This window comes from Cinclus cinclus, chromosome 4 (genome assembly GCF_963662255.1).
Source record: "Cinclus cinclus chromosome 4, bCinCin1.1, whole genome shotgun sequence".
Taxonomy (NCBI): Eukaryota; Metazoa; Chordata; class Aves; order Passeriformes; family Cinclidae; genus Cinclus; species Cinclus cinclus.
Window position 1 is genome coordinate 8,809,839 of NC_085049.1, and position 12,076 is coordinate 8,821,914.

General features: G+C 37.8%; 1 protein-coding gene across 6 annotated transcripts in view; it reads left to right on the top strand.

The window, feature by feature from the left end:
- ATXN7L1 (ataxin 7 like 1) overlaps positions 1–12,076 on the top strand; it is a 112,486-nt gene that overhangs the window by 67,417 nt on the left and 32,993 nt on the right. Inside the window, exons 1-2 of one of the 6 annotated variants that reach the window (XM_062491617.1) lie at positions 6,006–6,200; positions 6,538–6,627. The exons of 3 other annotated variants lie outside the window; for them this stretch is intronic. The gene's annotated coding sequence lies outside the window, so the exon portion shown is untranslated. Of the gene's footprint in view, positions 1–6,005; positions 6,201–6,511; positions 6,628–12,076 lie in introns of those variants that run through there. 2 more of the 6 variants (XM_062491619.1, XM_062491618.1) reach the window with 2 other exon arrangements.

Sequence of the window (12,076 nt, forward strand, 5' to 3'; positions counted from 1 at the left end):
GATGTAGGACCTGCAGATTTCCTCAAGTGTTACAGTGATCTTCTGGTGGGATAGATAACCCTCTTCCTCTATCTAATCCTCATCCTGGATTCAGTGATCCTCTCTTACTAGCTATCCTTTGAAACTACTTGAGCAGTTCAGTGTAAATAAACCTTTTTCTCTCAGTATTTAGATACAGTAGGCAAATCCCAGGGGTGATAGCTCAGGCATGGTTAGTTTTGGTTCATTTGTTAGCCATTGCTGGTTAAATCTGCTGTACTGTCTAGCTAACAATTGGCAGACTCAGCAAAAAGCTTTAGAAAAGACTTGCTCTGTGATCCATTTGCCAAATACAGAATTTAGTTCCTCCTCTGTAATCAAGCTGGAGTCAGTTGATTATAGCTGAGATTTATCATGCCCGTACCCTGCTTGTTGTCCTTTCGCTGTCTCTTTGGTCAAGTGACTCTCATTGCTGGAAAAAAAATCCCTCAAATCTGGAAGTATCTCTTGTTATCTCTAAACAGTAGGATTTCTTTCAACTATAGAACATGAATTTGATGAGAAGGGACAACTTCCAGTAGATCGTAATCTCTTCTGGAGTTTGCTGTCTCCTGACAGATGGAGAAAGCTTTCAGTCCTTGAGCAAGAACACAGATAGTCTGATTCAGAGGAAGCAATTGGTAGGTAAGAAATGTCATGCTGGATTTTTTTCATTTCCTTCCCCTTTTTTAATCTACCTTTGTATTTGACTGTGAATTACACTTTTGGCATTGTGGCCAGGAAAACAGCTTCAAGCTGGGTTGATATTGCTGTGGCTGTGTTTTTCTCCAAGTTTGAAAAGTACTTGTTTTAATTTTTCCCTCATTTAGAATATCTGGTTTAAATTGCTTTAAGTTGTACTCTCAAGCAATCTCACAGCTCAGTCCCTCTGCACAGAGGCCTCCCCAGCTGTATTTGAGGTGCCTGCTGTTTGCCATGCTGGCTGGTGCCTGGCTCCTGCCTTGTCACAAGTATCTGGTGCTTGTCTGCACCCAGCTCCCTGGCGGAGGCTGCAGCCCTGACACAGAATGCAGGAATGCACACAGCCAGCTCGGGCTTGACGCTGTGCCTCACTTAATAAAATTTCTTGGGACCCAGGGCATGGGGGTAACACTGCCAGGCAGTGGCTTTGAAGTCTTTGCCATTTTCCCCAGTGCTCTTGCCTTTGGAAATGCTAAACAGAAACTACCAAAGTGACTCACTTTAGATTGAAAAAAGGACTTTGGTCTTATGCTGAAAGAAAAGATGCTGTGTAATTTTTGAACCCACAATGTCCCTAGAAGTGTAGGGACATTTAAAACCTAGCTGCACCTCTGCTAATGAGCCCAGCTGGAGCTGATTTGTTTCTGCATCTCTGGTACAGATAATCTGTCCATGGATAATTGAGTGTTGACTCTATAAATAACCCACTTTGAAATTCTTGTCTTAAAATTGTTTTCTCTTCTTCCTGTTAGCTTCCAAGCTTACTCTCTTTTAGTCATTTCTTGGCTGACCAAGGGTTTCTCTCATCAATTGGCAAACATGTGTCCTATTCATCTCTTCCCACCTGAAGTGAAATGCTACACCAAGCATGGGTGAAACCAGGTTCTAGCACTATAAAAAGACAGCTAAGTCCTAGTAGGAAATAGTTGTCCTCATGTTTTACATATGCTCCAGTTGACTCTTGGGTTTAAACCAAAAATGCCTGACACACATGAAACTTTTGATACCTTGGAAAGATACTTATTGCATGCTTCTTCTCAGAGACATCCTGTTACATATATAATAGTTAAATATCTTCAGATGAAACTAGTTCATTTGTAAGGACTTGCTTCAAGTTGGACTTCTAATCATCTTGCTTTGTTTGCTTACTTTCCTTGTTAAAACTCACAAGAATCGTTCTGAGTTGAGCTATGCCTTTCTTTAATGATATTGTCTTTATATTAGCTTATAGAAGTAATTATAGAAAATAATTAAAATGCCTCATAGGAAAAATATCTTGTGTCTTCAGCTGGTGAGCATTAATTTTTTTTTTTTTTTCTTTTTACCAAAAGTTTTTCAAAAATACAGTATGTGTGTGCTTCAGAGAAGATCCATGAAAAGTTGGAACGACCTGCACTGGGTGACAGGTTGTTCAGGACACTGGAAGTGGGAGAAGGGAAAAGAGAATTGCACAGCTGTACTGTGCTGTGACAACAGTTCATGCACCTTGGTAGATAGTTTTACTGGAAATCACCTATTTCTTTTCCCTGTGTCATTCCTGCCATATTATTCTATAACAGAGGCAACATCAGTGGATGAATAAGCTTGGAATGCTTTAAACTAAGATCTGCACTCTAATGGCTGTGTGGCCTTGGAAAATGCCTTTCTTCACACAGCTCATGAAACACTCACCATACTTCAACAAACTTTGGAAGACTCAACTTGAAAAAAAGTGAGCAAATACCTATCAGAGAAAAAAATATTATATTTAGATATATATATATGTATAGCAGATGTTTAATATTGTAGACATAAAAAACTCTAATTACAAGAGCAATGATGGGAAGTTTTTAAAATTGTGAATGGAGAAATAGTTTATCCAAAAGAAGTAATTTATATGTGAGAAGTTCATTGCAATGATGAATGGTCAAGAGGTGCTCTCTCAGAAGTTGATTTGCATTTATTTCATTCTTGTTCTGTTAGGTCTGAGTTTCTTTAGTTTGCACAGTTAGAAGTAATAATGATGCAAGGTAAAGTGAAAACCAACTTCAGAATTAAGAAGCTGTATGTAAATACAGAACTAAATTTTTTTTAAAGGGAGAGAAACAGATTAAAAATGCCTTACAAACCCACTTTTGTATATGGGTATGTTTTTCAATGTTGTCTCTTGAGTTTTTTCCTGTAGAAGGTTAAGAGTTTGGTTTCTTGTTTCTAAGAGATATTGTATGTAATGAGTGAAACATGAGCAGGTGACCTCTTCAGGAATTGTTTTGCACATTCACTTCAGAAGCTGTGTATTAAGGGGTTATCACTTGTGGTTATTCACACAGCGTTATAAATAATAGATTTTCTTACCTCTGGCAAATAATGTGCTTAAAAGATGAGTGAGCTGATTTATCTGAAGTATCTGGAATGAGGAAATACTCTGAACTGACAGTTATGCTTTTATAGTAGGTTTTGATAAAGCCAATTGAAACTTAAATGTAGGCTCATTCAATTTTCAAAACAAAACAATGTCCCTAGCTGGGCAGATCTGTATGGTTACCTGGATTTTGAAACAATGTCAGAATATTCCAAGGGAATTTATTTGATGCCTGGGAATGCCCCTGAGGAGTGGCAAACACAGAAGAGCAAGTAAATGAAAAATCGTATATAGATTTTAGCTTGCTAAAATATTATAATTATTGTAATAATGCTACTAGTAATAAAAATAATAATAGCAATAAACCTTACGTGATTGTATATATTTTCTCTTTTGTTTGAGAATTTTTAGCTCTTTGCTGATTTGGTTCAAAAATCCAAAGTTTCAGCAGTCTTGTGAAAATCATCATCTGTGAGGAGGCAGCTTAAATAATGTGGCCCAGAGAACAGTATTCCATGTGGCAGTAGCACATTTGCAGCTTGTACTGACAGCTGGCACATGTCTACCTGCAGACCAAACAGAGCTTATCCCATCTCTTTGGGGAGAGGGACAAAGGACTGTGAATACAGAATGAAATGATGAGGCTGCTGGGGGCAAACAGGCTCGGGGTAACAGAGATGGAACAATTTATCATTCAAACCTGCATATTTTTAGAAAAAAAAAAATCGATTATTTCAGTGCTTAAAAACAGCTTGTTAAGAAATATGTTGGTTCACTAGGTGCTGGGCTTGGATCCCAAGTAACAGAAAAAGGCAGAAGGTTTAAACAGCAGATTCTGCAAGTCCTGCAAAGATGTTATTCTGGGCTAATTTCAGTGAAGTTACTGTTTCTCTAGAAGTTATTTGTATGGAATGATAAAATGAGATAGTGCTATGTGATCTTGATATTGAATAAAATCTGGTGTTGTGTTTTTCACAAAGCCAGATGAAGAACATGTCACCTAAAAATGATAGCCTGTTTTCTCAGAGTCATAGTTTTTTTTCCAAACCACCTCAGCAGTCCCATTTCACTCTGCAGTGGTTTATCTTTTCTTAACAGTAAAAAGAAGTGACATTATATATTCTTGGATTAAGTAAAACATTAAAGAAACATTGAACATTTCTGATTTTTAATAGATTGGTGGAAACAATTAGTTCTTAAAACAATAATGTACAAAAATTATTTTGTTATTGTTATGTAAATGTAATTAAAGATGGAAATAGAGATACAGTGAAACATTTTACCTCATAAGTATAAATAAATAAAAATATGTGTCATTACATGACCTTGAATGGGAAAGATCTGCCTGAGGAAACAAGTCTGTTACATGGTACAAAGCATGAGAGGATGACAATACTAAATTTTTCTCTATTTTGCAACAATCTGAAGTGCAATTATATAGGTTGGGCATTTGAATAAATGAATAGGTGATTTGTTTATAAATTTGTACATTTAGCCAAATAAAAGATTTCTCTTCACGTATAGAATCACCCACAAAATTTCGATTTGTTGGCAGTATTTCCCCTTGAGAGTATGGTGGCTTGATTGCTAGAAATATTTTAGCATTTCACCAATGTGCTGTCCTAAGGTTAGGGCTGATAATGCATTTCCATCCTCTTGAGTTCAAAAATGGTGAGAATGTGGGTCAGCTGGTAGTAAGATACCAGTACAAAAGGTTGGTGAGGGCTGTCCTTGTGGTGCAAGCACTGAAGGCAAAGTTTAAGGTGGTATTTAGCTCAGACTGTCATTTCATGTTGGATTTACCTGAGCATCTCCTCCAGCAGAACGTGCAATTTCTGTGCATAAGCTTTCCTTGCTTTTCTTAGGTAGGCTGTCACTCATAAAAGTGATTTGCTCCCTTACTTCTTTTTTTGCCTGGGGATTTTTGGCCTTGCTGAGCTGAGAAATACAGAGTTGAAAATTGTCTTTTTTTCTGCAATAGCAATGCAGATTGTCAGGTGGCAAATGCTGGTTACGCATGGGGAATTGTGTCATTACAGGAGCGATGAATTCCTACTTTAAGTCTACAATTCCTTTCTTAATCAAGTTAATATCCTAAATTATTAATATTCCCTTCTGTAGCTGTAGAAACAGGACTTGACACTATGGTTAAATCTAGGTCTTCCTGCTCAATGATGTGAAGACTGACATTGTCACCAGGGCAGGGTATTCACACTTCTGTTGTTTTCCTGTCTGTCTGATACTTCAGTGATACCTTGGAGCTTCATATTTTTATCTCAAAATCCTTATAAAAGAAGCATGCAAGTACCCAGAAGCTTCTAAATGTAAGCTTCTAAACTTCTATCCTGAATGTAAAGAAGTTTACATTTAGGATAAAGAAGTTTATATTTAGGATAATTGCACTATTTGAAGCAGTCTTTAGAGTTCCATTTGACCCTTCTTTCTTTTCATGCTTTTTACTCAAGAGGAATAATAGTGCTCTGGGAAGTTCTGTGTGGGGCTTTTTATGGAATTTTGCCATTTTTAAGATATTTGGCCACGTAAATGTAAAATAGTGATAGTCTAGAGATTATTTCTCATTTTATAATAATCCTGACAATTGCCAGGTTATCCCACAAATAAAAGAATTTCTAGGAAAACACCAGGTTCATCCTGTGTTATACACAAACACTCTCCTTCTTTCCTGGATCGAGGAAGTAGAAATTCAGTGTCTTCTTCTAAATATACACTTGCGGGTTTTTCTGCTTTTAGTTTCGCACTTTGGTTCATTTCTGCAGTTACTTGATTTGTATCAACAATTATTAAGAAAAAAAAAAAAAAGGAAAAAAAAAAAACAACCCTGCAGCCGTTTTCAGCTCGTGTTGTTCTTGGCACGGGTTCAGTTCTGGTGTCCAACTGGTAGGACCGAAACTTGGTGCTTAACAAGTGCCTGTAGTCAAAACAGTTGGTGTGTGCGAGCACAGATCTGGTATTTGCTGCGGCAGGTCATCTGCCGGATTTTTGCCCGTGTGCAGAATACCTAATCACGTTGCTGTGTTTCTCTGACGGCATCTGTGGCAATGTGAATCGCTTCACGTTCCAAAAGTACATGTTTACAGTCGTCGTAGAATCAGATTAAGTTGGCAGCCTGCTCCTCTCTGTAAGTGGCTCAGTTTACATTTCTTCTTCTAGCAGGATGTTTTGCATAATTTTGCTGATCCTACTCACTTGTAGACTTTGTGAAATGGAGAATCGTTTTAGTGGGTTTTGTCAGAAAGCGAAGCTTGTGTTTATTGTAAATAAACACCAGCAGAATGGTGGTTATTTTAGCACTTGATAATTTCCCAATTATGTCATTTGACCTGGAATGAAGCTTGTGATTGTTGAGCAGTGTTTTGTGCAGCAAATCAGTCTGGGGGTTGGAGCTGGCAGTTTATTTCCTTTGTCAGTTTACAAGAAGTATCAAAATGAAACCGACTGTGCTGTTTCCTTTCCAGTGCGCAGTGCAAGAAGGGTGGAACGGTTTGCGGATATTATTTCCAAACTTTTTCAGCTGGACTTGGAATAGTGTTTTGTCAAAAAAGCTGGTAAAGTTATCCTTCAATCTTGCAACATTATGCTGTAGTTTGCTAACATCAAATACTATTTTATTTTTGTTTAACCTCACGTACCGCATTTTGCTAGTGTTTTTTCAGACTGTGGCTGCAAAATGAAAGTGCTTACAAGGTGTTTATGAATTCTTGTTATGAACCAGCTGCCAGTTGCTGCAGGATGACACACTTCTGCAAGAGTCTAGGTTGTTCATTTTCTGGTTGCTGGCTGTTGCTTTTTGGGCATGTGTGGGTTATTTCTGTTTTGGTTTTATTAGGATTAATGCCAAGTACATTTGCAAACTTTGAACTGGGATCAGTACAAGGTGGTAGGTTTCATTTACTGTTTATGGAAATTGTAAGTAGACATTGCTCAACTTTGCACAGTGAAAGGCTCTGCAACAAAGCACCTCAGGATATAATGTAAATAGAAAAACTGTAATTTGTGCATAGGCGGTATATGAGCTACCATGAGTAGCATCTTCATCAGCAAGACTATGAGATACTAAATTTCATTACCATCTGCTTAAATATTGTAAACGGAGAGTAACAGTATTCGTATTGTTAAGGGCAGTTGGATCAGTTACTTTATGGTATTCCAAGTAAAAGGACTATAATCTCAAGTGTTGTGATGAATACAAGCTTAAAAAGGAGTTTTATTATTAAATAAATGTTTACTAGCAGTAAATAACTTTCTTACCTTTCTGAGTTTTAGCAATTAAATTTTGTTTGTTTTTACCAAGTGTTATACTAAGCTATAATCCATAATACTGGGTCTCTGACTTATTCATGGGTCAACCTAAAATTTATTTTTGCTTTAGGCCTCTTGCACACAGGAAGTCAGATCATGCTAAACAAGAGTAAATGTTTCAAAATGACTTGTGCTGCCAAAGTTTTTGTATCTGTCGTCTGACAACATGAAAGGTTTTTTGTTTTTTGTTTTTTTTTTGCTTTGTTTCAAGTATCTGAGAAGAAAAAGCACTGAAAGATGAAAGACATGTCTTTATCTATGCTCAAATCGTATCATTGCATTTTTCCTCCATGATTGTTATATTGATGGAGAAGGCACTAACTCGGCAAAAACTTTTCACTTGATTTGATTAATTTTAAGTGGCACATGTCGGGTGAGAATGTGGATGCAGATGGGGTATACTAAGAAATGGGTTTTGTTTCTAGTCCAGATTAGAGATATCTGCAGTTTCAGGATCACATAAAGATCCTTTTTTGGTAGGAAATGGTAATGTTTGACATATTTTACTGGCATCATATTTGCTGTAGTGTCATTGTAAGGTTTACTGTGAGCCAAGTGGGTGCTTGATCTTGTGTATAAGACTCGAGGCAAAAAATTTGAGAAGAGACTCTCTACTCAGAATGTGGTTTTGCCTCATTTTCCCACACACTGTGCTTGTGGCTCTGAAGCTCATGTTGCCCCTCTATTGCTTTGCTTTTTTTGCTTATGATTAGAAGGAGCTGTGGCGTTTCCTGCAAAACAGCTGCTAGTATTCCCTGGTGACCCATCAGAAAGGATCCAGTGGAATTACAGATTTAAAGGCAGACCTAGAGGACTTTGGCAGCTGCAGCAGAGATCTGGGGAAAGGCAGGGCGTTGCATTGTGCAGGAGGCAGGAAGGAGGATTAAAAATGGAGTATAAGGGCATAGGAGAGAAGCTCTGGAGATTCAGGGACAGTTAGGTCTCCAACAACATAAGGATTTCACATCTACAAACAATTCAGGTTTGGCTGAGAAAGTTGGACTATATCCATGTTTCCATAGGACATGGAGAATCTCCTGGAATAGTTTAAGATCTTTTGCAATGTTACTAATGCAGAGTTTGCAATGTGCCCTAGAACATTATGGAGTGCTGGCCCTTCAGACACTTGCCACTGAATAGAAAAAGCAACAGATATTGCTCTGAAATTGACTCTTCAGAAAGTGATTCAGTGAGTGTGTTCAACTTTCCTCTGAGACTAATGCCATTAATACTTTAACTGTTTGACAGCAGAAGTCACGTGTTGCTTGTCACTTGCTTGCAGCGGCTATGCTGAGACAGCTGAGAGTTTGCAGAAGGATTAATGTGGTAAATAGGATTGCATCTTTGATTGTATTCCTGTGCTTTTGGATTTGACAGCATTTGGTATTTAGAAACAAAATAGAATATGTGTTGTTATTTATGGAAGAATGTAAGCATCCATTTGGAAGTATTTAAATGAATCAGAAAAATTATCCTTTGAACTGGAGCACATATTCATTGCATTGCAGAAAAGTGTGCAGAATTTAGGTTAGTATCTTATCAGTAATGATAGCTGGTTTTCTAGTTGCCTTGATGCATTTTATCATTTCTAGGGGCAAAAACTTTCATTCTTTAGTTTCATCAATGTCCACTGGCTGTATCACTGGGGTATGTGAGCAGGGACAGACATGTCCACAGCTGTGTGAATACAAGTTCACCTGCTCTACTAGACCTAATCTGTCTACATATGACCTGCAAATGAGCATAGAAAGTGTAACACAGATAGCTGATTGTCTCCTGAATATGTTAGTATGTGAATATTTAATTTTATCACAAGCATTTGATGTGCAAATGTCTTTTATTTGCACATTAATTTATTGCATAGGCTGTATAACAGTAGATTTGTACATTATGTGCAATTCTTTGTATATATGTAAAATAGGAACAAATTAGTAAAAAAAAAAAATTAAAACAGATTAGACCACAAAAATCAATTTGATAGAGGAGACCACAACTGCCCTGGTTTAAGCAGTTGATTCTGACAACCTTTTTTTGTCATATATTCCCATTATTTCTTTGAAATATATTATCAGTGTCTAAGGGTGATTGACTACCACATACATTGTAAGGCATGAAGAATTGAGAGGCAACTTGATAGTTCTTGAGAAGGAATATGCCAGTATTTAGTTACAATTTATGCCCTCACCATTGAGATTTGTCTGAGAATTCACCCCTTTGTCAAATACAGCCTCTTCCAACCATGCTCAAACAGGGGATTTTCTGCTGCTTTGGAAGGAATTATTCTTCCAGCTCTCCACTGCCATACCTGCAAAGTGTTGCTGCCATTTTCATCTGCTGACATTGAAGTATCAGTAAATGTCATTAAATTTGGTGAGGAAATGTGCAGATTTTACCCATCCAAGCAGTGTCTCAGAACACCTCTGGTTGTGTGCCACTGGCTATTTACATTCTTTCTCCTGTATGACTTTACAGAGGTCACAGTTTCCATTTCCATTCTAAGAAATTTGAAGAAAAGCTGGGTAATACTGGTGATATTCAAATGTGTATTGGAGTCTGTCTAAAAGGTGGCAGACTTTCTGTAGCCATGTTTCTGTAGCAGTTGGCTCTGATCACAAGAATGGCCACCAATCTGACACACTGAGCCAAAATAAGCTTTTTTTTTTTCCTGTCCCTATCTTTTAAGTAAACATCTGCTACCTAAAATAGTGGGATGCACTTTATTGTATTGTTTAATTATGACAGTGCCTCTTCCACCATAGTCTATGTTAGAATAAAAATTCCAAGGTTAATGTACTGGTTTGCTTTTGGGAACTAATAAATTGAGAAAGTTGTCTTGGGAAAAGCACCAAACATATTGCTTGACTAAAAATCCAGTACAAAAAGACTGTTATAAAATAACTTGCTATGCCATGTGATACTTAATGACTTTAAAATATAAATTAAGATAATCAGTATCTTGAATGTTCATCTTTCCAGAAGATTAATTTTAATAAGAGTAATGTATTTCATTTCCAAACATATCCATAGGGCTGATATTGATGACACAGTTTACTAGAAAGCAGTCAGGCTTAAGAAAACCAGTAGCTGTGGTGAATATTGGAGTAATCAATCCTAAGTTTATATAGCATGTGTATGGAAAACATGTTTTCTCCCAAGTTTCACTTATTGTATTTACTTGGCTTGATTTCTTTGGTAGCATAGCAGTTCCTTTTCATCAGTCCTCAAGTAATTAATGGGAAAGTTGCAAATTTTGATTAGCCTACTTAAAATTGATTAAATAGGTGCTGAGAAGGTTGGTAAATCTTGAAACAATAACTATTATTTAATAAAATAAATAGTCTGTGAATGGAAGTGTGTGTTTCAGAATCAGATGTGTAGCTTACACAGATGCTACCACAAATGTGAGGTGAAATAAATGTAAATCCACTGCATCCTGCAAAGGACTTTTAAAGGCAGAGGCTGCACACTGAAGTGTGTGGTGGGGTGAAAACTGGCAAGCGTAGGGGACGTTTTGGGAGTGAGGATAGATACTTTTGCATTTGGAAAAAAAATGAGACTGTTTTGTTCTTCAGTTGCAGGAGAACCTGGAGGGAATTCCAGCATTGGTAATTAAAGCTGTGAATGTGAAGATATGGAAATGCTTGATCTTAAATAAGAAATGTCTTTATTTAGTAATTTCAGAGCTAATAGAAACATTTCGGAATTTTTTAAAAGCATTTCTCTTGGTTCTTGAGGTATTTGCCTATTGCAAGTTAATCATGGTTGAATCCTTCTGCTACTGGCAAGTTTTTACTTGTGAGGATGCCAGACAAATTGTCATGTTTTGATTCTCTGTGGGAAATTTTTTCTTAGTTGTCCTTGAAATATCAAACTAGCAAATGCGGGATTGATGATGCAAATACAGAACCTTCCCATGTATTAGCAGCTCGCTGGTGTTCTCTTAACCTGCTCTGGGTTGACTGGGTGATGCTGGTCAAGCTCGAAGAGTAGCACCCACTTGGATTGTTCAAGTTAAGTGCTGTAGCCTTTAGACATGGAAAAATTGCTGCGTGTTAATGAGAAACTCTATCTTGTCCAAAGTACTCGGTCTATGATTGCATTCCACTTGCTACATTCGATTACCGTGTCGGTCATGGGGGTACCTGCCTGATCCCTACTGTGATCAGGCTCTTGGTGTTGGGGCACCAGCAAACTGGAGTCAGTGCCAATGAGCCAGGCTGGGACATCTGCTGCTGGTACATCTCCTCTTTCCCCAGCCTATCCATGCCACCCACTGCTGCCTTTGCCTGGGGAGCACGGGGGCTGGCTTGTGCAGGGTCAGTGGGATGGGGAAAAGGTGCTTCACAAATGGGGCCAGCAGGCTGTTCAAGATTTATAGCACCCCTCAAAAATCTTACAGCAAAGATCAGCTCCTGTCTCTTGCAGCACAAGTTTTTTGTAGTTGTGCTGGAGTTCACAGCACAAGCCTGTTGCTTGCTGCACGCTGATGCAGCCAGCTGGCCAAGCATTGGCACTTCTGCCCTGAAGAAAGATACGATTTGTAAAGAATGGCCAAAACAGTCTTTTTACTTAACAATATGATGGATAGGACATTTATATTTTTTTAAATGCTAATTATGACCCACCCAAAACTATTTCACTGAAGCCTGTCTGTCTTTTGCAGGGTCAGCCAGGCATTACATTTTTTGCAGTGCT